This window comes from Ixodes scapularis, unplaced genomic scaffold (assembly GCF_016920785.2).
Source record: "Ixodes scapularis isolate PalLabHiFi unplaced genomic scaffold, ASM1692078v2 PGA_scaffold11__112_contigs__length_91849675, whole genome shotgun sequence".
In the NCBI taxonomy this organism is placed as follows: domain Eukaryota; kingdom Metazoa; phylum Arthropoda; class Arachnida; order Ixodida; family Ixodidae; genus Ixodes; species Ixodes scapularis.
In genome coordinates, this window is record NW_024609837.1 from 80646964 (window position 1) to 80670131 (window position 23168).

A 23168-nucleotide genomic window follows, 5' to 3' on the forward strand; every position below is an offset into this window, starting at 1 on the left:
TGGCTTCAACCCTTCAACTGCAAGCGAAGGTGCACCGCTTCCCATGCACACTCCTCAGAATTTACGGCGCTCCGTGGTGACCGCCATATTAAAACTTTATACCAGTTGTAACGATCGTAGGTGTAGGACACTGAATGACCAGGGGTTAGGGATACGAAACTTTTTGCTGGCGGAACGACGGTCCGGTTACCGCCCTGCCTCCCGAGTCCCGACTGCCTCGTCCCAGCGGCGAAACTCGCCAAACCACTTCCTTCCTCCCTCGGGCCGGGGGGACCTTGTCGCATGCACTGTGCACGTGTTCAGGAACCGGCGGGCCCCCAAGGCCGGAGCGAGTCGAGCCCGTTTCCGCTGTGACGACGACTGGTTTTAGGGAAGGGGAGCACAACAAGCGGCACGCCGCGTACCACCATCGGCAACTCATTTATTCTCACGCTACAAATTCCTCCCTGTTCAGCTGAAGAGGTCCCAATCTCAGCATTGACACCCGCGACACACACCAAGAATTTCACGCACATAAATTATACACCAAAGAAAAACGCAAGCGCAGCATCTGGACACAAAAGCAGTTCATGCCAGAAGAAATAAGCGGCAACGGAGGACTTAGTGCACATACAATTGTCACACCTGACCCTTCCTTTGTTCAAGTCTTGCACTGCGTTGGAGTCCATGATCTGCCGGGTTTGCGGTCACTGAACTAGCACTTTCACTTTGAGCTCTCGACGGTTCCGGAGTGTTCGGTACGTCCACGGCATCAAAGAACTCGTCCTCCGAACTTTCATCACTAGCTTGGTCAAGCCCCGCCGAGACATCCTCCCCAATCTCGCCGTCCCCGTCGGGGTCTCCCGCACGTTCATAGTACGGTTTTAGCCGTGCCACGTTCACGATGTCTTTCCGCCGCCCGGTGCGGTCGACGATTTCGCAGTTGTTCGCTCCGATCTGGCGCAGCAGTCTGAAGGGTCCATGGAAAGGGTACAGGAACTTCGTGGTCCGATTCCGTTTGCGGATGGGCGTCCCAATGTAAACCAGGTCTCCTGTGCGAAAAGTGGCCTCCCTTCTGTTGACGTCATACCTCTGTTTGTTCTTCCGCTGTGCTTCCAGCTCACGAGAGGAAACAAGCTCTCTGGCTCTTTGCCACTTCTGCAGCACCTCTTGGTTGCTCGGGGCCCGCACCTCGTCGGACTGTACTCCTAGTGCCGCATCAAGGGGTAGCGTTGCCTCTCGTTCATGCAAGAGGAAGAAGGGCGTGAACTTCGTCATGTCATGCACAGAGGTATTGTAGGCAAAGGTCGCGTATGGCAGAAAACGGTCCCAGTCCCGATGATCAGCCGACACGTACATGCTTGTCATGTGCGAGAGAGTGCGGTTAAATCTCTCGCACAACCCATTCGTCTGCGGGTGGTAGGCAGTGGTCCGGTGGTGATTCGTGGCGGTCAATCGGAAGAGCTCTTTTATCATATCCGCAACGAAGTGCCTTCCCCTGTCGGTCATCAGGCTTAGGGGAGCTCCGTGTCGAAGCACGACGCGCTCCAAAAATGTTTTGCGGCGCTTGCCGCTGTCGCGTCGGGAGTTGCGACCGCCTCCGCCCATTTAGTATGGTAGTCCGTGATGACGAGAACGTAGCGATTGCCATCAGTCGTCCTGGTAAGGGGCCCCAGGAAGCCCATCCTTACCTGCTGAAATGGTTTGGGGCTGGGCGGTATCGGCTGTAGCTTTCCTGGAGTCATCACGGGTGGCGTCTTCTTCGTCTGACAATCAGGGCATGACCGCACATGGCTGCGCACGGCTCGAAACATCCTCGGCCAGTAATACCTCTGACGCACTCTCTCCTAGGTCCTCTTGACTCCCAAATGCCCGCTGGTCAAATCATCGTGGCACGATAACAAGACTTCTTTACGTAGCTGGCGGGGGACAGCCAAGGCTGACCGGAACTTCTCGAACCCTCTTGCCCGCGATACAGTGCTCCATCGAGGAGGTGAAAGGCCCGGGCAACGCGCTTTGTTTACGCTGCGACGGGTGCCTCCGGCTCTTCGAGGGGGTCGATGAGCGCCTTGAAAAAGCCATCCTCTCTTTGCATTTTTTTGCACGTAGATTTCTCGCAAGGCCAGCAGAGGGTACTCGCTCTCATCGTCGTTGGTCTGCTGCTCTACTGGTGGTCGTGAGAGAGCGTCGGCGTTCATGTTTTTCCTGCCCGGGCGGTGCGTCACGGTTGCGTTGTATTCCTGCAGAAAAACACTCTACCGGACGAGTCTTCCGTTAGGATTTTTGGCATTCATTAGCCACGTCAGGCTAGACTGATCCGTGATAATCGTAAAATGGCTTCCGAAAATATATGGCCTAGACTGTCGGCACGCGTACACAACCGCGAGGCACTCCTGTCCCCCTGTCGAGTAGTTCTGCTCCGCTCGATTGAGATGTCGACTCACGTACGCCACCACCCTCTCCTGGCCGTCCTTCCTCTGAGCGAGGACCGCGCCGATCCCATACCCACAGGCGTCGGTGTGAACCTCAGTGGGCAAGTCTGGATCGAAACGACACAAAATGGGAGCCGTGGTCAAGCACCTCTTCAGAGCCTTGAATGCCCGATCGCAGTCATCACCCCAGTGGAAAGTGACCTGCTTTCGCGTGAGGTCGGTGAGGGGTCTAGCGATGTTCGCGAAGTCACGTATGAATCGCCTGTAGTAATTGCAGAGGCCGAGAAAACTCTGTACGTCGCGCCTTGACCTCGGCACTCGAAAGTCGCTCACAGCTCTCAGCTTCTCGGGATCAGGTCGAACAGTCACTCCGTTGATCACATGTCCGAGGTATCGAATCTCCTCGGCACCAAATGTGCATTTGGAGGGCTGCAGGCGCAAGTTGGCCTCGTGGAGGGCCCCGAAAACGTCCCGAAGATCACACAGGTGCTGCTCGATCGTCCTGGAGTAGACCACGATATCGTCCAGATATGCGAGGCACACCCTCCACAGCATTGTCGACAGGACTTTGTTTATCATGCGTTGGAAGGTGGCCGGTGCATTGCAGAGCCCGAATGGGACTACATTGAACTCGTACAAGCCTGAACTGCACGAAAACGCCGTCTTCTCCTTGCACTCTTCATCGATGGCGACCTGCCAATATCCGCTGACCAAGTCAAGCGTCGTGAAGTACCTTGCTCCCTGCAGGGCGTCGACAATGTCGTCGATCCTTGGCAATGGGTGAACATCTTTCTTGGTCAGCTCATTCACTCGTCGAAAATCCACGCAAAACCTCCAGGTATCATTCCGCTTTTTGACGAGTACCACTGGCGATGACCAAGGGCTGGACGATTCGCGAATCACGCCGTTCCCGAGCATCTCGTAGACTTGCTCCTGGATCACAGTTCGCTCATACGGTGAGTGCCGGTACGGGTTCTGTCGAAGTGAGGTCGCGCTCCCTGTGTCGATGCCATGAGTCACGACATGAGTCCTTCCAGGTGGAGAATCGGGCGATGCGAAGAGATGACCGTACTCACTCACAAGATTCTGCAGGCGTTCTCTTTCGCTTGACTCCAAGGTATCTCCGAACGACACGCCTTCCCTGGCTCCAGGTGTCTCCGAGGTCAGTGGAGCGGTGACGCCCAGCTGAACACCGGCAATAGGGATCGCGTTTCCTATTTTCGTGCCTTTAGCAATAAAAAGCTCAGAACCGCCGGGATTGGCCACTCGCACGCATCCGATACCTCCGGAAAGTTCGGTGATGGTACGAGCAATCACATCACTGGACGCTGTTTAGAGTGGTTTCCAGCCGCAGGTTCAATCACGGCCAGTCCGTTCATGTCAGCTCTCACCAACACCACGGCCTCGGAGCGTGGCGGCATGCAAACCTCTTCGCAGCAGTATCCGGGCGCGTCTCCTGTAGTGGTAGATTCGTGAGCGGTGAGCCCGAACTTTTGTCCCAGCAAATGAATGCACTTGTCAGGGAAATCCAGTACCATGCCCGCAGTGCGACAAAATGGCAGGCCGCATAGCACGTCGTAGTCAAAACCTTCAATTACGAGGAAACGCTCGCAAACCTTGTTGACCCCGATTGTTATCTCAAGTTCAACTTCGCCTCGCGGCACTATAACTGCGCCGCTGATCACCCTCACACCTGTACCCGAGGGGCTGCACTTCAAAGGGGCCTTGATCGTGTTGAGAAATCTTTCCGAAATCACATTAACTGCCGATCCCGTGTCGAGAATGAGAGACGTCTTCTCATCATGCACTGTTGCCGGCAGCATAGCCAGGTGGCTCTTCGCGAAAGTCGCGAGAAGTGGCTCACCCTTTGCTTCGCCGGGAGGCGGCCTTAGTCCCGGGCGGGTCCGTTTCCCGACTGAACGTCGCGTCTTGGGCAGCTCCTCTGGATATGTCCTACTCTTCCGCATTTAAAGCAGATAGGCTGTCCGTTGGCGGCGCGTGCCGTGCGCGCGGGAAATGTGGGCCTTGTGGCATTGTACTCGGTGAGCGGTTTAAGCACTTCGGTCAGAGTTTTGAAGAAGCTGCCTTCCTCCGATTGCAGTTATGGCGACGACGTAACCTCAGGTGGTGGCGCAGACGGCTGTTGCTAGAAGCCCGGTGCTGCCATCCCTTGCGGCGTTGCTCCGTGGGGGTCCGAGAAAGCTTGGCTGGCTCGTACCTCCAGACTCGCGTGTTGCGACGGCCGAGTGTTGAATCCCGGCAGTGGATGTGACGGCATAGCCCACATATTATGTTTGGCAATCTCATTTGCTTGGGTCAGACGCTGGAGTGTGTCGAGGAAGTCGGCTGTGGTCTGCGGGTTGGCCAGAACGACTCATTCCAGCATTTCTGGCCTGAGGCCGCGAGTCAGCTGTCGGAGCTTTTCCTCGTCTGTCATGGCCTCGTTGACTTGAGCGCAGAGCTGAAGTACATCGTACAAGTACTGTTCGGTAGCCCCGACGGGAACGCGACAGAACAGCACACGACAAAACAGCACACGACAAAACAGCACGGTCAAAACAGCACGCGTCGAAACGGCACAGCGTCAAAAGAGCACGGCGACAAAACAGCACGCGTCAAAATAGCACGTGACAAAACAACACGGCGTCAAAACGGCACAACGAAAAAACAGCACGCATGTAAAAAGGCTGTAATAGGTACCGTTTTATGAAAACAAAACAGAACGTAAAGAAAAAGGGTTGAACATTGCATGGCATTATTTAACAGCTAGTGGAGAAAAAAAAAAAAAAAAACGTACGCTGGCGGCGACGGGATTGCACGTGCATTTTTTTTTTTACTTCAAACGCTATATTTAGGGTTCAGCGTTTTCAGGTTAAAGCGAATATAACCGGTAAAAGTACGCCGAATTCATTTTTCTACATTCAGGCTTAACTGAAAAAGTTCAGAATTTTCCAGGGTGTTTGGAGTGGTATGTGTGTTTGTGTGTGTGTGTGGGGGGGGGGGGGATGTGACTCATAACTACGTTTTCGTGCTTTCGGAGGAATTCGAAAACCACCCGCCGGTAAAAGTTTCGTCTATTCGGATTTATCTGATAAACTCTGAATTTCGATATGCCAATTCCCCCACCCGCCCACACACACACACACACACACACACACACGCACACACACACACACACACATACAAATATATTTTACAATTAATGGTTTAATCAGCGCGTAGAGTAAATGTCCTGGGAAAATGCCACCACACATATCTTTCGAATTTCGGTCAGGACAACAGGTCAATGCACTATCGAGTCAAGACAAAAGTTACTGTTTATGTTTCTGGTTTGGGTCATACTATTTGTGCCTGAGGGGAAGGATAGGTTGTGGTTTTGTAACCGCGAAAGCTATGGACCATAGAAATTACATAAAGTGAAAAAGGGGATAATTGAAACTTCTCTATTACATTCTTTTCCACTCTATCTCTTGCGGCCGCGCCGTAGGTTGATGGAATAGCATGGAATAAATACAGGCTTCTTAGCGACTACCTCCAGTAGGTTATTGATTTTAAGGTATCGACGTTTATCGAAATAGCACTTGTGTGCCACTTTTGTTCTAGGACAAATTAGTATTGCCAGTAGTAATGGCCCCAACGCCAAATCCAACTGAAGAAAATATTATTTGATACAATCGCGTTTTTTTTTTTTTTTTTTTTGTCCAGCATACGTTTACATTTGGATATTGTTTGTTTATTTTTAATAAGAAACACTGCGAATTTGAGCTCCAAATTTCGGAGAATTTGGAATAAAAAAAAATAAACTCCGATAAACTCCGAATTTTCGGCGAAAAATAAATTCTGAAAAACACCCTCCGAACTTGACGAAAACTAAACTTTGAAAACACGGAATCCTACTCATTACTGACCATATGACAACTTCCTTTCGCAGTTTTCAATTTGTCTGCGAGATCGGTTCAACTTTCAACATAAGCTTCGGGGGCGCAGGAGTCCTCAGGACGAAATCTGGGTTTTTCACCTGATAGAGGTTTGTGCCGAATTCTTCGTTAAAAAAAGAGAGTTTAATCGTGAAATCAAACAGCGAATATCAAGAGCGTCCGTAGATGCCCGGCATTGTTTAACACCCCTAGCTTCCGTCTATTAGAGAAGGGCCTAAATACGAGTGTTTTATTGTCATTTCTGAAGTCGGCGCGAATTTATCACCTCTCGCGGTCGTGAAAATGGGGGAAAACGCACAGAGTACAATGCTTGCTAATTTCTCTATTTTGATATTTTCCTCTCCGACCGAAGTGGTACTGAAGCTCATGCTCGTCCTGTGTACAAATACGAGCACACGACGATAATGTAGAATCACGATAGGGCCCCAGTTCATCTTACAGAACAGGTCACGTCGGCTGCCAAAGACGGCAACAAATAAGAAGACCAGTACGTGGTACTCAATATACATTTTAGACAAACGCTTTTAATTATTGCAGTTTTGTTAGTATACTGGTTCTCGTCAATAAACCTAATATAATATATATTTGTCAGTATATTGTCATTGTTAAATTTATTATCACTTTTTACGTGCATTTAGTGCTCTTGTTTTCTATTTTGCGCTCTCGGCGCGTTTTGTATTTAATCTTGTAACCACTTTATTGTTCGTAGCTCTGTTGGAGGTATGAACCATAGTCTTTTTTTTGTGTGTGTGTGTGTTTGTTCCTCCCTGCCACGGCCCCACGGGCCAGCAGTACGTACAAACAAATAAATAAAAAACTGAGAAGTTTATGAGTCTACAAACATTCACCGCAATAAACCGAAAACTTCTGTTTGGAATAAAAACCGACAAAAAAGTGCGCGGAATTTCAAATAATACAAGCCGAAAACGCCGAACCCTAGTTATATTGTCAATGTCATGTTTTGACGCTGTGCTATTTTGCTGATGGGCTGTTCTGACACTGTGCTGTTTTGACGCCGTGCTGTTTTGGCACGTGCCCTTCTGTCGCTGTGGCGTTTTGACGCTGTGCTGTTTTGTCGCGTGCTATTTTGACGCGTGCTGTTTTGTCGCCGTGCTGTTTTGACGCTGTGCTGTTTTGACGCGTGCTGTTTTGACCGTGCTGTTTTGTCGCCTGCTGTTATGTCGTGTGCTGTTCTGTCATGGTGCCAGCCCCGACGGCAGCTGGAACCGCTGGCTGAGCCGCAGATGGGCCCACTCCCGCATGCTGCGGTTCCCGAAGGTCTCCTTGAGCGCTGCCTTCCACGTTTTCCAGGTAGCTGATGCGTTGGTCCCTCGGAGTGTCGTGGAGTACCATTTTCGGGCATTTCCATCAAGAGCAACGCACAGGTACTGCTCACGGCACGTTCCGTCCCTACCGTTGAAATCCCCTGCCCGCTCGTAGAACAGCAGCCAGTCGCTGACGTCATCTTCCTGATTGCCTTGAAACACCGGTGGCGTAAACATAGACCTGAACGCCGCAGCTCCCGGTGTTCCGGCACCTAGGGTCTGGTTCGTGGCCATCGCCGCCGTGTTGATGATCCTCCCGCTCCGCAGAACCAGGGAGTCGGCCGCTCCTTCTAAGCCGTCCGTGGTGTCGATGGTGTCGACTGAAGGCGCCCCACCAGCTTTGAAACCGCTGTCATATCGCAGAGTCTGAACCTACCGCGCACCTCCACCACTCGTAACGATCGTAAATGTAAGACACTGAATGACCAGGGGTTAGGGATACGAAACTTTCCGCTGGCGGAACAACGGTCCGGTTACCGGCCTGCCTCCCGAGTCCCGACTGCCTCGCCCCAGCGGCGAAACTCGCCAAACCACTTCCCTCCTCCCTCGGGCCGGGGAAACCTCGTCGCATGCATGGTGCACGTGTTCAGGAACCGGCTGGCCCCCAAGGCCGGAGCCAGTCGAGCCCGTTTCCGCTGTGACGACGACTGGTTTTAGGGAAGGGGAGTACAACAAGCGGCCCGCAGCGTACCACCACCGGCAACTCATCTATTCTCACGCTACACAGTGTTGCTGCATCTGTAGGTCATCTTTAAGTTAGAGCTGAAAGAGAAAATCTGGCCGCGGCGCAACGCCCATGTACGCTGGAAGCTAGAGCCGGTTTGCTTTCTTTGTTTTTGTTTGGTCGGAGAAACTCTGGCAAACAACGCACTTTTAACATGGCACCGGTATCGTTTTGGTTTAGCGGTACTCGAGCAGCTCGTCGGTTTGCGAGCACCAGACTTGTACGTAACGCGTTACAAGTAATTGATTACTTGTAATCAATTACAGTTAAGTGTAATTTTGTAACGCTTCAATTACATTTGTCAAGCTGTAACGCTCGGAGTAACTCAATTACTTTTTTCTGTAATCAATTACAAAATCAATTACACAATTACCAATTACATTTTTCATTCCACAATTTTTTTTTCTCACAAAAATCAACATAGTCACTCAGCCATGGAGCAAAAATGATTGACATTTTTTTAACATCTAAAAAAAAATAAAACTAGGATTAGTCGGCAAATCCTTTTTTCTTTTGCGCCACGCTCTTCTACAAGCGCGCCACCAGCCTTGGCTGGGGAGTTCCGTATCTCGTTGCAGATTGCTGATAAAGTCGACGGGAAGCGGGAACTCGCTATTGACTTTTTAGTGGGCTTTGTTCCTTAGGTCGACGCGTCAGCTACACGACAAGGTCCGGGTCTGAAAACAAAAAAGGGAAGAATAACCAAACAAAATTGTGTACGCAATATTTTACTTTGTATTTGTGTATTTCTGTCATCGCAATAAGAAGTAACGTGAAAGTAACTTGAAAAGTAATCAATTACTTTGCAGTAATTGTTCAATTACTTCTGGGAGGCAGTAATCAGTAACGGTAATCGGTTACTTTTTTGACTGTAGTAATTGTAATTGTAATCAGTTACTCTTTTTCAGTAACGTGTACAAGTCTGGCGAGCACTTGTCGCGAAGACGTGACCGGAGAAGTGCCCCTGTGATACTCCCGGAAGACGGAAAGTATCATTCGTAATCGTCGTGTGTGCTTTGAAAGCGAAGGGTGTTACAGGGTCCACGAGTGCGCAACCACAAGCCAAAGTTCACGACAGCGCTGCGTTGACTTCGGCGATATTGTTCTGTTTGGTGCAACACGGCGATGCGAGAAAGAGCTGAAACGTTCGTGCTGTATTGTGCGGTGCTTGAAGGTAGAAACCCGCACTAACACGGAGCGCAAATTGGCTGTTGTGGGGTTGAGGCTCAATGGGTTCAATCCCGTCGTCGTCAGCTGATCCGGTCCAGCTGGTCCGGGAGAACGCAGCGAGTGTTTTTTAAAGTAAATCTTCCTTCGTTCCATTTTAAAATGTGGAAATATTCCGACGGATAGTGTGAGTAAAAAGCTGCGGGTGTTTTCAACAAAATTACGTCGTTTTAATTGAACAATGTACTCCGGATTGTTGTCCTAAATCTGCCGTTTTTATGCTTCGTGTTGGACAGCGTTTGCACAGCGACGTATTTGCACAGAATAGATGAATCGGTCCTGCAAACGACCGGTTATACAAAATTTCAGGGAAACTTAAGTCACCCCCGATATTTTGCTGTAAATCTCGTGTGAGTTTGTTTCGCACATCATGCGGTGTGAATAAGTTAGGGAGAGATTTCCTACCTGCCCACAGATGCATGAACTGAGACCAGTTTTTTTACGTAGTGAACATAATGCGTTTTCTTTATTTTGGGAAGAAGGGTTGGTGCATTTATTATAGTACATTCACTTGAGAGCTGAAAAATTGGAGAGAGCGAGCAATCTTTCCCAACTTTGTCTTTTTTCTTTTTGGCACCGCCCCTTGTTTCTCAAGTTTCAGTTTCAGTAGGCATACCTACTAGCAGGTACAAACTGCTCTAAAGCAGGTAAAAGTCAATGGAAGTCAGGACGGTGCGGACTCGACTGCGTGTTTCGCGCTTTTCGCAAGGTGACCGGGTAATTGCTTTTGCGAGGTATGCGGAATATGCAAGCGATTTTGTTATGCCCGTCGTTTGCATCTCTCCAGCAAAACGAATAAGATAATCTACAAAGGCGTAATCACAAGCCAAGATTTACGGTAACAGTGCGTTTGCTTCGGTTGTCCGTGGAGTTGTATTTTACACTGCTTTCTGGAACGCCGTGTTATGACGAAGAGCTGGGACGGTCACGGTTTGTGCTGGCCTACCGGTTGACAGAAACCCGCATCGCCCGCATCGGCACCGAGCGCGCTTGGGCTGTTGATGCTCAAGCCTTTTATCTGCGGCTTGTCGCCATCTGATCCGGCTGCTCAACAGTGAGGAAGCGGCGAGAGTGACCTCTGAAGTAAATGTAAATCCCCGTTCATCCAGTTATCCGATGTCAAAGTGTGGAAGATGTCCAACGTGTACTGAGGGTGGGAACTACGAGCGTTTTGCCTTGCTTTTATAACCGAAGCCAGACCAACGAGATAACTGCCTTGCGTACTCCCAACCCCAAGATTCTCGGACAGGCGAGCGCCGTTACTACTTACGCCATCTATCGGCCGCCGCTGCGCCGGCGCCCGTAACTCAATGGACCAAAGCGATCTTTTTTTATACAAAGAAAACTAATCACTCAATCCCTTTGCACTTTTGTGTAACGTTTTAATACGTTGCCCTCAACCTCCACGAGAAGTTTCGTGGTCCTGGGTTTATATTAAGTCTGGCCAAAATGCAACCAAACTTTTACTCATTGGTTCCTATGGCGAACCGCAGAAAAATCATACGTCTTTTCAACATTCGAGGCAAACCCTAAGAAAACCACACGATCAATTTAGTTGCATTTTGCTATATATATATCCAATGTCTCTAGCTCCATGGAAACAGTTTTTATTTTCAAATTACTTAAATTTAAAGTGGTTCCCCAGGGCTTTAAATACCAAAAAGAATCCGCAGTTGGTGAGGAGACTCGAGGATTCAGTGACGTTGTTGCGTTCCTAAATACATTTTTTTAGCAACATATGTAATGTATAACAAAACGGCAACTACACTGAATATTTTCTTAATTGATAAACACAAAACCTAAATGCAGGTTTTTTTTTTTTTTTGTTCTTATCGCGTAATTAGCTCAAATACATTATACTTAAAGCGCTGAATAATTAAGGAGTCGAAGCGCTTTTTGATCCGAACTATCTTTTAGAAAGTGTCCAAATTTCATTTCACCAGCTATTCCACTTCCAAGAATGGTATTAAAAATAAAAATGCCAAAATGAGTGGGCGTGGTCCAGACACTTTGGCAAACGGGACATGAAGAGTACCATTTATGGCGACATTTAGCACGCTGTTACTGCTAATTAATCAATCTTATGTAGGTTTGCTTCGCGTGCGCCCAAGAGCTTTTGAAACGGCCCAGTATCTCTTAAGTCATCACAACCTCAGACGTCAAAATCAGGCAAAAAAGAGGTGTGTCCCAGAAATTTGGGCTTACGCGCAGCCAATTGTACCATCAATGGCGACACTCAGTACTCTATAAGCCATAATAATGTATCTCCTCCAGTTCTGCGACGCATATGCCCGAGAGCTTTTGTAGCGGCCCAGAATTTATTTAGTTATCACTCTCCAAAGCTTGCCTCAACCGTCAAAATCGGCCAAAAAAGGGGCGTTTCCCACAAATTTGGGCATACGCGCCGTCCATTGTACCATCAATGGCGACACTCAGCAGTCTGTAATTCATTATAAGGAATCTCCTCTAGGTGTATGACGCGTATGCCCGAGTGCCTTTGAAGCGGCCCAGAATTTATTTAGTTATCGCTCTCCAAAGGTTGCCTCAGACGTCAAAATCGGCCAAAAAGGGGGCGTTCCCCACAAATTCGGGCATACGCGCCGTCAATTGTACCATCAATGGCGACACTCAGCAGTCTGTAATTCATTATAAGGAATCTCCTCTAAGTCTATGACGCGTATGCCCGAGTGCTTTTGAAGCGGCCCCGAATTTATTTAGTTATCGCTCTCCAAAGGTTGCCTCAGACGTCAAAATCGGCCAAAAAGGGGGCGTTTCCCACAAATTCGGGCATACGCGCCGTCAATTGTACCATCAATGGCGACACTCAGCAGTCTGTAATTCATTATAAGGAATCTCCTCTAAGTCTATGACGCGTATGCCCGAGTGCTTTTGAAGCGGCCCCGAATTTATTTAGTTATCGCTCTCCAAAGGTTGCCTCAGACGTCAAAATCGGCCAAAAAGGGGGCGTTTCCCACAAATTCGAGCATACGCGCCGTCAATTGTACCATCAATGGCGACACTCAGCAGTCTGTAATTCATTATAAGGAATCTCCTCTAAGTCTATGACGCGTATGCCCGAGTGCTTTTGAAGCGGCCCCGAATTTATTTAGTTATCGCTTTCCAAAGGTTGCCTCAGACGTCAAAATCTGCCAAAAAGGGGGCGTTCCCCACAAATTCGGGCATACGCGCCGTCAATTGTACCATCAATGGCGACACTCAGCAGTCTGTAATTCATTATAAGGAATCTCCTCTAAGTCTATGACGCGTACGCCCGAGTGCTTTTGAAGCGGCCCCGAATTTATTTAGTTATCGCTCTCCAAAGGTTGCCTCAGACGTCAAAATCGGCCAAAAAGGGGGCGTTTCCCACAAATTCGGGCATACGCGCCGTCAATTGTACCATCAATGGCGACACTCAGCAGTCTGTAATTCATTATCGGGAATCTCCTCTAGGTGTATGACATGTATGCCCGAGTGCTTTTGAAGCGGCCCAGAATTTATTTAGTTATCGCTCTCCAAAGGTTGCCTCAGACGTCAAAATCGGCCAAAAAGGGGGCGTTCCCACAAATTCGGGCATACGCGCCGTCAATTGTACCATCAATGGCGACACTCAGCAGTCTGTAATTCATTATAAGGAATCTCCTCTAAGTCTATGACGCGTATGCCCAAGTGCTTTTGAAGCGGCCCCGAATTTATTTAGTTATCGCTCTCCAAAGGTTGCCTCAGACGTCAAAATCGGCCAAAAAGGGGGCGTTCCCCACAAATTCGGGCATACGCGCCGTCAATTGAACCATCAATGGCGACACTCAGCAGTCTGTAATTTATTATGAGGAATCTCCTCTAAGTCTATGACGCGTATGCCCGAGTGCTTTTGAAGCGGCCCTGAATTTATATAGTTATCGCTCTCCAAAGGTTGCCTCAGACGTCAAAATCGGCCAAAAAGGGGGCGTTTCCCACAAATTCGGGCATACGCGCCGTCAATTGTACCATCAATGGCGACACTCAGCAGTCTGTAATTCATTATAAGGAATCTCCTCTAAGTCTATGACGCGTATGCCCGAGTGCTTTTGAAGCGGCCCCGAATTTATTTAGTTATCGCTCTCCAAAGGTTGCCTCAGACGTCAAAATCGGCCAAAAAGGGGGCGTTTCCCACAAATTCGGGCATACGCGCCGTCAATTGTACCATCAATGGTGACACTCAGCAGTCTGTAATTCATTATAAGGAATCTCCTCTAGGTGTATGACGCGTATGCCCGAGTGCTTTTGAAGCTTCCAAGAATTTATTTAGTTATCGCTCTCCAAAGGTTGCCTGAGACGTCAAAATCGGCCAAAAAGGGGGCGTTTCCCACAAATTCGGGCATACGCGCCGTCAATTGTACCATCAATGGCGACACTCAGCAGTCTGTAATTCATTATAAGGAATCTCCTCTAAGTCTATGACGCGTATGCCCGAGTGCTTTTGAAGCGGCCCCGAATTTATTTAGTTATCGCTCTCCAAAGGTTGCCTCAGACGTCAAAATCGGCCAAAAAGGGGGCGTTCCCCACAAATTCGGGCATACGCGCCGTCAATTGTACCATCAATGGCGACACTCAGCAGTCTGTAATTCATTATAAGGAATCTCCTCTAAGTCTATGACGCGTATGCCCGAGTGCTCTTGAAGCGGCCCCGAATTTATTTAGTTATCGCTCTCCAAAGGTTGCCTCAGACGTCAAAATCGGCCAAAAAGGGGGCGTTCCCCACAAATTCGGGCATACGCGCCGTCAATTGTACCATCAATGGCGACACTCAGCAGTCTGTAATTCATTATAAGGAATCTCCTCTAAGTCTATGACGCGTATGCCCGAGTGCTCTTGAAGCGGCCTAGAATTTATTTAGTTAGCACTCTCCAAAGGTTGCCTCAGACGTCAAAATCGGCCAAAAAAGGGGCGTTTCCCACAAATTCGGGCATACGCGCCGTCAATTGTACCACCAATGGCGACACTCAGCAGTCCGTAATTCATTATAAGGAATCTCCTCTAGGTCTATGACGCGTATGCCCGAGTGCTTTTGAAGCGGCCCAGAATTTATTTAGTTAGCGCTCTCCAAAGCTTGCCTCAGACGTCAAAATCGGCCAAAAAAGGGGCGTTTCCCACAAATTCGGGCATACGCGCCGTCAATTGTTCCATCAATGGCGACACTCAGCAGTCTGTAATTCATTATAAAGAATCTCCTCTAGGTCTATGACGCGTATGCCCGAGTGCTTTTGAAGCGGCCCAGAATTTATTTAGTTATCGCTCTCCAAAGGTGGACTCAGACGGGAGAGGCCCTTTTGAGCGCACGACACTAGCCGGCCTCCAGGTGAGGCACTTCGTGTAGAACCTGCCAGGTGGCGCTGGTGTTCGATTCCGGAGCACTCCTGCCAGCGAAGCTCGCGCCAAGCGTAGCTGTTTTTGATATTAGCCATTCATTAGTGTGGCCTTTGTATGCTTCATGGGTGTTTCAATGTGTATGAATAAATTGGTTAAAGCTTACTTCCACAATTTAGTGAAAACTGGGTTAACCAGTCTTGCATGCTGGCGCGTAGCGCTGCGCATCCGTCTTCTTTCTCTTCGTTTTCATTGCATAGCGACAAAACTCGAACCTATGTAATCACAATGCAAAACACTTGATAATCACAAAAACAAATTGCAAAAACGACCATAGACCCTACAGAAACCATCCGAGAGCGTACGCGACGCCATATCCCTTGTTACAGTAGCCATGTCCTCCGGATTTCGACAACAGCGCCACTCGCGGCAGTCTGCACTTCTGGCTTCACACGGCCGATGGGACGCCGCCGACACTTTTTCCACTGCCCCTATATTCTAGTTCAGTGTAACTAGAACACCGACGTTAGAACGCGCGACTCGAGAGCGCTGCGATAGGAGCGCGCTTGCCATTAGAGTGCACGTCACAAGAGCGCATGACCAGTAGAGCGCATGTCCCGAGATTGATTACCTTGTCCGAAAAAGAAGCTTTATTGTACGCAAACACTTTAAAGCACACAGAACCACTTGACGACCGATCGGCTGGGTGCAGGAGCCGAGATTGAATGTTATTTCGTACATTAGTGTACATTAGGAAGTGACTTCCAACTCAACCATAACCATATTTTCTGAGTTCCATGTTTGCGAAGCGCTTCTCAACAACACATGGTGCACCTCACTAGACTGTTTCTTTCTACCACACAAACTTGTGGTGTAGTGGAAAGTCATCACTTGGGCCACTAACTTTAGCGCGTCGGTGTCGTATTGGCCCTCACAGCATTCACAAACACGTTATGAAAGTGCGTCACACACCGCTAACAAATAAATGCGCCCCGCAAACTCAATAATGAGCGGTCGCATCATCGACGTCTGTCCTGAGCCGGCTCTGCATGCCATTCGTGCCTTCTTTTTCTGGACAGCATCTCCGTCGCAGTGCACACCGATGTTGCGATCGCCGGAGTACGGTAGAAGCTGGCCGTGTAGTTTCCGCTTCTTTTTTGTTGCGCGAGCGCTTGCTGCAGCCCAACCACCGTCTTCCATAGCTCCGCTGCAAATCGCGGTCGTCTCAACCACCAGCATGGTCGAAACCGGCGTGCGACGTTCTTCTGTGGCGTAGGTGCAGCCCATGTATAGTACAATGGTTTGTTTTAGGCTTCATCTAGCAGTCTGAAGAGTCTAGGACATTTCGGTGCTCGAAATATTTTGTGTGCGGAGTTTTTGTTGCATGGTCGTGGAACACAAAGCGACGCAAAGAGTCGCTTTTGTCCTTATTTTACGATTATTTTTTGCCCGAACTTCATTAAAAATGTCATATTCTCTTTCTGCTCGACTTTTTAGCAGATACCACCGCCCCACGGGGGTTAGAGCATGTGTTTCTCGCCTCCGACCACAATGAATAAACTTGCACCCCCGTGTAGCGTCTTTTGGAAAGCCGGGATCAGGGACTGCAATGGTGCTCGACGATTCCTCAGGGGCGTTGCTAGCAACGCCGATTAGGTCACAGAGCAGTGAGCACACGCGTTTTGTAAATAAAAGGGGCCCACATTACCCTTTGTGCATGATTATATTTCTTTTGAAGGCAGCTGGCCTCAGACTTTATTACGTCTACGACGACTCACTTGTGATACGTGGCCGTTATAGTATTTGGGAGGGCTAGAAACTGGCATTCTTTCCGGAATATATTATTATCAAGCCACACTTGCGAATAACTTCATATGCGTATGCTTATGCACGTTACATACCTATCATCCAGACATAATTATGACAAATCTTAATGAAGATGTCCTAGACGTATATTCTAACCTTTAAAATATTAAAGCATGCTATTGACAGAAATGACGGGCCGTTTACACCGAAATATCCGTGTACCTTACGTCTTCTATGAACATGTCCTCACAGGATCACACAGGCCAATAATTGCTTGATTACACCTATCGTATATTTTCATTAGGGGGAAAAACATAGTCAAATAAGACATCTCGATAATTACATCCCTTATATTGGGTCCGGACATTTCGTCGAACGCCGTTTCATCGAACGCCGTTTCATCGAAGCCGTTTCATCGAACACCGTTTTATCGAACGCCGTTTCATCGAACGCCGTTTCATAGAAGCCGTTTCATCGAACGCCTTTTCATCGAACGCTGTTACAGCCTGCAATATTTTTGCAAATTATTTTGATTTTTATACACAACGTCATCTAATTCTCCATTTTTTTAAATCAGAGTATGCAGTGACGAGATAAGTTCCATTGTGAACATGTCCTGCTTCGAGAAGAAAGCCTCCATGAAACAATGACCCCTCTTCATGTCACATGAAACGATTAAAAATGAGACAAAAACAACAACAAAAGAAACAGAAAGCACGATGTGCTTTCTGGGAAGCGGGTAGTGTTTTATTGTTTGACAGCCTGTACCTGTAACCTTGGGTTATGTGAGGATCCGAAAGGGTGACAGAGTACACCCAGGGCTTTACTATTGTCTGGTGCGGGTTGGCCTTCCTAAGAAAGCGTCCTGAAGATGATTCATAATAGGCAAAAGGGTCGGTAATAAAGTTGACAGTGAAGGGGAGGTGGTTCCAGTCCAGGTGCAGCCCGAAACCATGTTGGCTGACACTCTGTGCACCTTTTGACTCTGTAAAGTTTGAAAACTAAAAAAAAAAAAGAAAAGCAGAAACGTTCAATCTGAGCATAAAGCTGATAATCAGAGTATCATTATATCTTATTTTGTGTGCTCTCCTGGCAGAGCATCGTTTTATTATAAGCGTGCTGCCCTGGCAGTTAAATGCTTTTCGTGAATAAACCTTCAACTAAGCGTAAGTGTGCAAATGAGCTGGTGTGAATGGCACATTACCGAAACCCCCGGACAGCCGGTAAAAAAAACGACAGACATTCAAAAATGTTTTATGTGTCGGTCCTTTACCTCCAGTATCATGTTTTCTGACAGGTACATGAGTAAAACTTTTCAGTAAGTCGCATACCCATTTGTTTTTATACCAATGGTTTTTATTTCTAGTAATTTGGCTCCACCCTAAAGACTGTTTCTTAAGTGACTACCTTAGTCTTAACAAATGTAAGGTAAAACATCTACAAAGCACTGTCATGCCTCAAAACTCGATACAGAGAAATTCGATGAAACGGCCCTGAGCAATTCGATGAAACGGCGTTCGATGAAATGTCCATTCATTCGATGAAACGGTGTTCGATGAAACGGTGTTCGATGAAATGTCCGCTAGCCGTCCGCAATGCCTGCTGGAAAGCTCAGCTATTTGAACTTCCAAACGTGTATTTACACAAAAATATCCATGCAGCAAAAAAGTCTTTGCACCGAAAAGTCCGTGCTCCGAAATGTCGGCACCGAAACGACCTGAAGAATCCAACAACCTTGCGAATAAAGACAGAGCCATTTGACTCTCCTTGTATTTTTCTAAATTTGTAAAACGCCAAGTATCCGGGTTCATCAGAGATTTAAAGGACCCATGAAACGAATTTTGGGCTGGAGTAAATCAATTTATATTGGGATTTTACTAATAGCACATCGTTCAGTGGGCCAAAAAAACAAAGGTAGAAAGTCAGAAGCCTGACTTTCGCTACAAAAATTTGCAAAACATAGCGGACTATTTCGTACCTCCTTCCTTCGTAAACTCTCCGCCTTTTCACTGTGATACATCCGCGGACCCCGCAGCGCGTCACCGGGCTACTAGCCACCATAACCGGGCCCCCGCAGCGCGTCACCAGGGCCCAAGCGCACGTCACACGACACCGGACCTCACTTAATCCCTTTACCCCTAAGCTGACATTGCGGTGGAAGCTACGCGCTTGCCGGACCAATCAGCCGCCTCCCTTTCATCACCTGACATCATTCTCTGCGGGTCGGTATGCGCGAGAGGGCGTGATCACGTGGAAAATGTGTGGCTGGCCCAACAAGCACGTAGCTTCCACAGCACTGTCAGCTTCGGCGTGAACGGGATGGGGAAAGCAACTATAATATAGTCGGAATTTTGAGCGACGGGCTAATCTTCTAGGAGGACAATGGCTGTGTCCGGGCTACACAAGCGAGATTCCGAGCAAGAGGGGACTCCCTTCTTTCCGACTTCTTGAACTGTTTGGTACAATGCCCGATTTATGAGTTGAGGAGGAAAGCTAAACATAAAAAAGTTGAAAAAGCGTTTCATGACTCCTTTAAAGCGCAGACCGCATGGCGCGTTTTTCTACACGCGAAAACGCGACGCGCTATGAACGCTCGCGCGGAAGCTGACGCGGGGGCACCCGCATGCAGACAAAGCCAAGCACCGCCGGCAGCACGGTATCAGCGTTGCCAGATAACAGAATTCTCAACACGCGATGTAAATGTTGACGCAAATACTACAAAATGAGAATTAAATAAACAAATAATTAAATAAAACGTGTGTGTGTGTCGAAAGAAACACCTTTTTAATTTTTATATGGAAAATAAAAATGCTTTTGAACACTTTGAAATGTGCTGAATACGAAACAGCGTACTGCGCAGGATCACGTGATAGTTCGACCGACCCTCATTGGGCGAGAGCCGTTTCGACGCCTCGGCGCGCGCGTCTTTTTCTGTGTCGGCTAGAAACCAACGCTCCCGTGAAAACGCGCGCCCGCGCGCAGGAAATGACGTCAGTTTGACGCCGACGCGCCTGAATCGCGAGCAAAAACGCGCCATGCGGTCTACGCTTAAGCCATAACTGCAGCGACTGGCGGCTTCATAATAATATATAAAAACAAAACTTATGCAATCTTTCACAAGAGCAGTCGTTGAAACAGGGCGCTCTCGCACTACCCCATGCCTCCCGCGCTTAAAAATATTGAATTAAAAAAAAAGAAAAAAAAAGAAAGAAGCAATACTGGAACGGGTGTGTGTGATTCATGCTGAAAGCGAGGAAGGGGGGGGGGGGGGGGGTGCACTTATCATTCTTCTTTGTTCAGTATACCAGGAACTCTGTGATACCGTTATTGCCCGTTCAAGGTTTTCGAAACGCACAATGGGTCGCTTTAGAGCCTGCTTGCGGAATTCCTTCGGGTCGCTGAGGTGGGGCTTGATGGAAGTAGGACATCCGGACGCTACAAGCTGTTCCAGCAGATGCACTGCTGTGAGGGTTTCATATGACTTCTCGCTCCTTGGCGCGCATCGCTGCACCAAATCCGAATGCCACGTGTCACTTTTCCCAGCACTGAGTCACCTCCGATGTCTCATGGTATCGAGGCGCTCGAGGGGGAAGGGGGGGAGAGGAGTCGCCACTGCGTTCTTTCTTGTGTTGGGGTTCAATGTTTCAAGCCCAAGTGTGTAAATAACGGGGAGGCTTAGGAGAAAGCTTCGAAAACCAGACAGCTTCTTGTGCAAATCGTGATTGATTTGAGCCTGAGCTACGAACTACGTGCATAATGAAATGTCCGAAAATATTTGTACCCTTTTTTTATCCCTTTTATCGCCTCATCTAAAACTTTCTGGTTTTCTCGTGCGTAAATGACATCTTTAAAACAATTGTGATCTTGGGTGTTCCCTATTTTAGACAAGCTTAGTAGCACAAGTGTGACACAAATAGGCGGCGCACACCAATTCACTGAGCCAGAAACTTTCTGGTTGTCGCGGGGTAGTCAGCACTGCATAGTGTACGGGTGTTTCTCCTCATGCCTTTTCTTGGTCCTGACATTTAATTGAAAATATGGCATAGAATATAGTTGTCCTTCGATGCAAAAGGAACTATTTCGGAAAACGAGAAGCGATCTCCAAATACTATTTTAAAGCATTCAATTAAACGGCTTTGATCAAATGGCGTTTGATTCAATAACGTTCGATTAAATGGCTTCGATGAGACGGCGTTCGATGAAGTGTCCGGACTCAATCACCAGCATTAATTTGAAATACGAGTTAATCTTTCCTACCTTGCTCAGTCCACGGATAAAACCACCTCATCTGGTTGGTTGCTAATATCAATGACCTAACTTTATTATAAATGCCATCAGTGACGTTTTTGCGGTGGCCCGTGACCTGCTTCTTTGTTTCTGTTTATTATTAGTAATTATTTGTTACAGATGTACAGACTATTTTGGCAGTGTATTTACCTTCCGCTCTATAACGACTTCGGGCCACGAGAGCGCATTCGATAAACAAGTACACAAAAGTAGTAATTGTGGTCGCGTTGTCAACTCCATCCCTTGCTTAATCATGTATACAATGCGTAGGAAGAAACGCGTTGATAGCAATATAAGGGGAGAAGCTTGGAAAATTGTTAAGCGGGCGTTGGTTTTTAAAAGCCGGGGATCTTGAAGATGTGTGACAAAACGCGGGGGTTTGCGGCAGGGGTAAGGAAAGGGGCGGCGGAGAAAAGCTCACCGGAGAAAAGCTCACCGCAAAACCGGCAGATGCGGAGAAAAGCTCACCGATATTTTTTTAGCTTAGCGTGATTCTGCGTATAACGTGGAAATTTAACACAATTCGCATTCGTCACTTCATTAAAAATATGTCCTCATGTTTGTAATATTCTTGAGGTTCATCGGGCATATTTACTAATTTCTCAGAAATTAGTAATCACCCATTCTGTAAATTAATGAAGCCGCAAGTATAAAATCAGAACATCGTACACCGGTAAAAAAAGGCAACAATTTATTGATAGCTGAGGGTGCGCCGTCGGTAGCTCTGTCAGATAAAGAGGTTTATTTTTTAACCATTTTGTCGTTTACCCTGAGCCTGGGTTTTTTTTAGAAGAGAACAGAAAAAACCTGTATGTTTTTTCTGTTACTTCTGCTCTTCTAAAAAAACAGTCTCAGGGTAAACGACGAAATGGTTGACTTCCACCAGCTAGCCTGTACTTTGTCTCTTTTCTCGTTTATTTTTTGCGAGCTAATATGAATAGCGGTGTCTGAATCGCTCGAGGTCCAAATATTGTGTAGTGCCTAATAGAGAAGTAGATGTTTGTTACTGTAATCAGTGTAGGCTACGCTGTTTTCTTTCTGTTAAATTTACTAATGAAACTTTAGTTGCGAGAACAGCTTCGTCGTGTCGTGTTTGTTGTCTTCACTCCGTCGTCGTCGTTTGAGCGGTTTTCATCATGTATAACGTTTACCAGCTCTCTCAATTCGCTACCTACCTTACAAATGACTAGTTCTTATATAGCTCACGAATAACAACGGAGACGGTGTGCACCTCTGAAGGTCATGGCTGGCGCACCGTAGAAGGACGCTATCACACAAAGGAAACGTGTTGAAACACCAGCACGGACGGTTAGAAAGCGTGCATGTCCGTGGAAGAAAGAAGCCTCGATATCCTATCGACTGTTTTATCCTGTTTTCAAATGTTAACAAAAGCTTCAAAGAGAATTTCAGGCACCGCGGTGTTGCGCGTGCACTTTTGAATTTTCGGCATTTACACCTTTGATTTTTAGGTTTTATGCAGTCATCATTACGTTTTTTTAACTTTTTTCTGTTCTTCAAGTTCATAAAGATTTTAGTTAGGCTTTCGTTGCCTAGAGAGTAAGCCACAAAAAACACTGGCCCGCAATTATTAATTTGGGAGCAATATACCCATTAAGCTTAACAAATATTACAAAAGAGGACATTTTATTTTTTTACAAAGCTGACGAATTTTAATGATAATAAATTGATATGTATTACGGACGATCCAACAGCCTCCCTATAAAAAGAAGAAAAAATATCGGTGAGCTTTTCTGCGCACACGCTCAATGGCCGGTGAGCTTTTCTCCGCATCCGCCGGTTTTGCGGTGAGCTTTTCTCCGGTGAGCTTATCTCCGGGATTCAAGGAAACGGGGCTTTCGGATTTGGATTATTTCTTAAACTAATCATGGAATGGGGCAGAATCGTAAATGTCGGCGAGGAGCACTTTATTCTGTCAGGAAGACCCGGCTTGCTTTTGTAAGTAAACGACCGTTGAAACAGATAACAGACATACACTGGATTCTCCAGTAGCTTCGAAAAGCCACGTTACGTTCTCCGCTGAAACCGTGACATTGAACTTTAAAAATACGTGGAACAGAAAAAAACGATCAGATAGAAAAGCTACACG

General features: G+C 47.5%; 1 pseudogene; it reads right to left on the reverse strand.

The window, feature by feature from the left end:
* Positions 1-4557: 4557 nt before the first annotated feature.
* On the reverse strand, positions 4558-7908 carry LOC115327005 (annotated as a pseudogene).
* Between the last annotated feature and the right edge of the window lie 15260 nt (positions 7909-23168).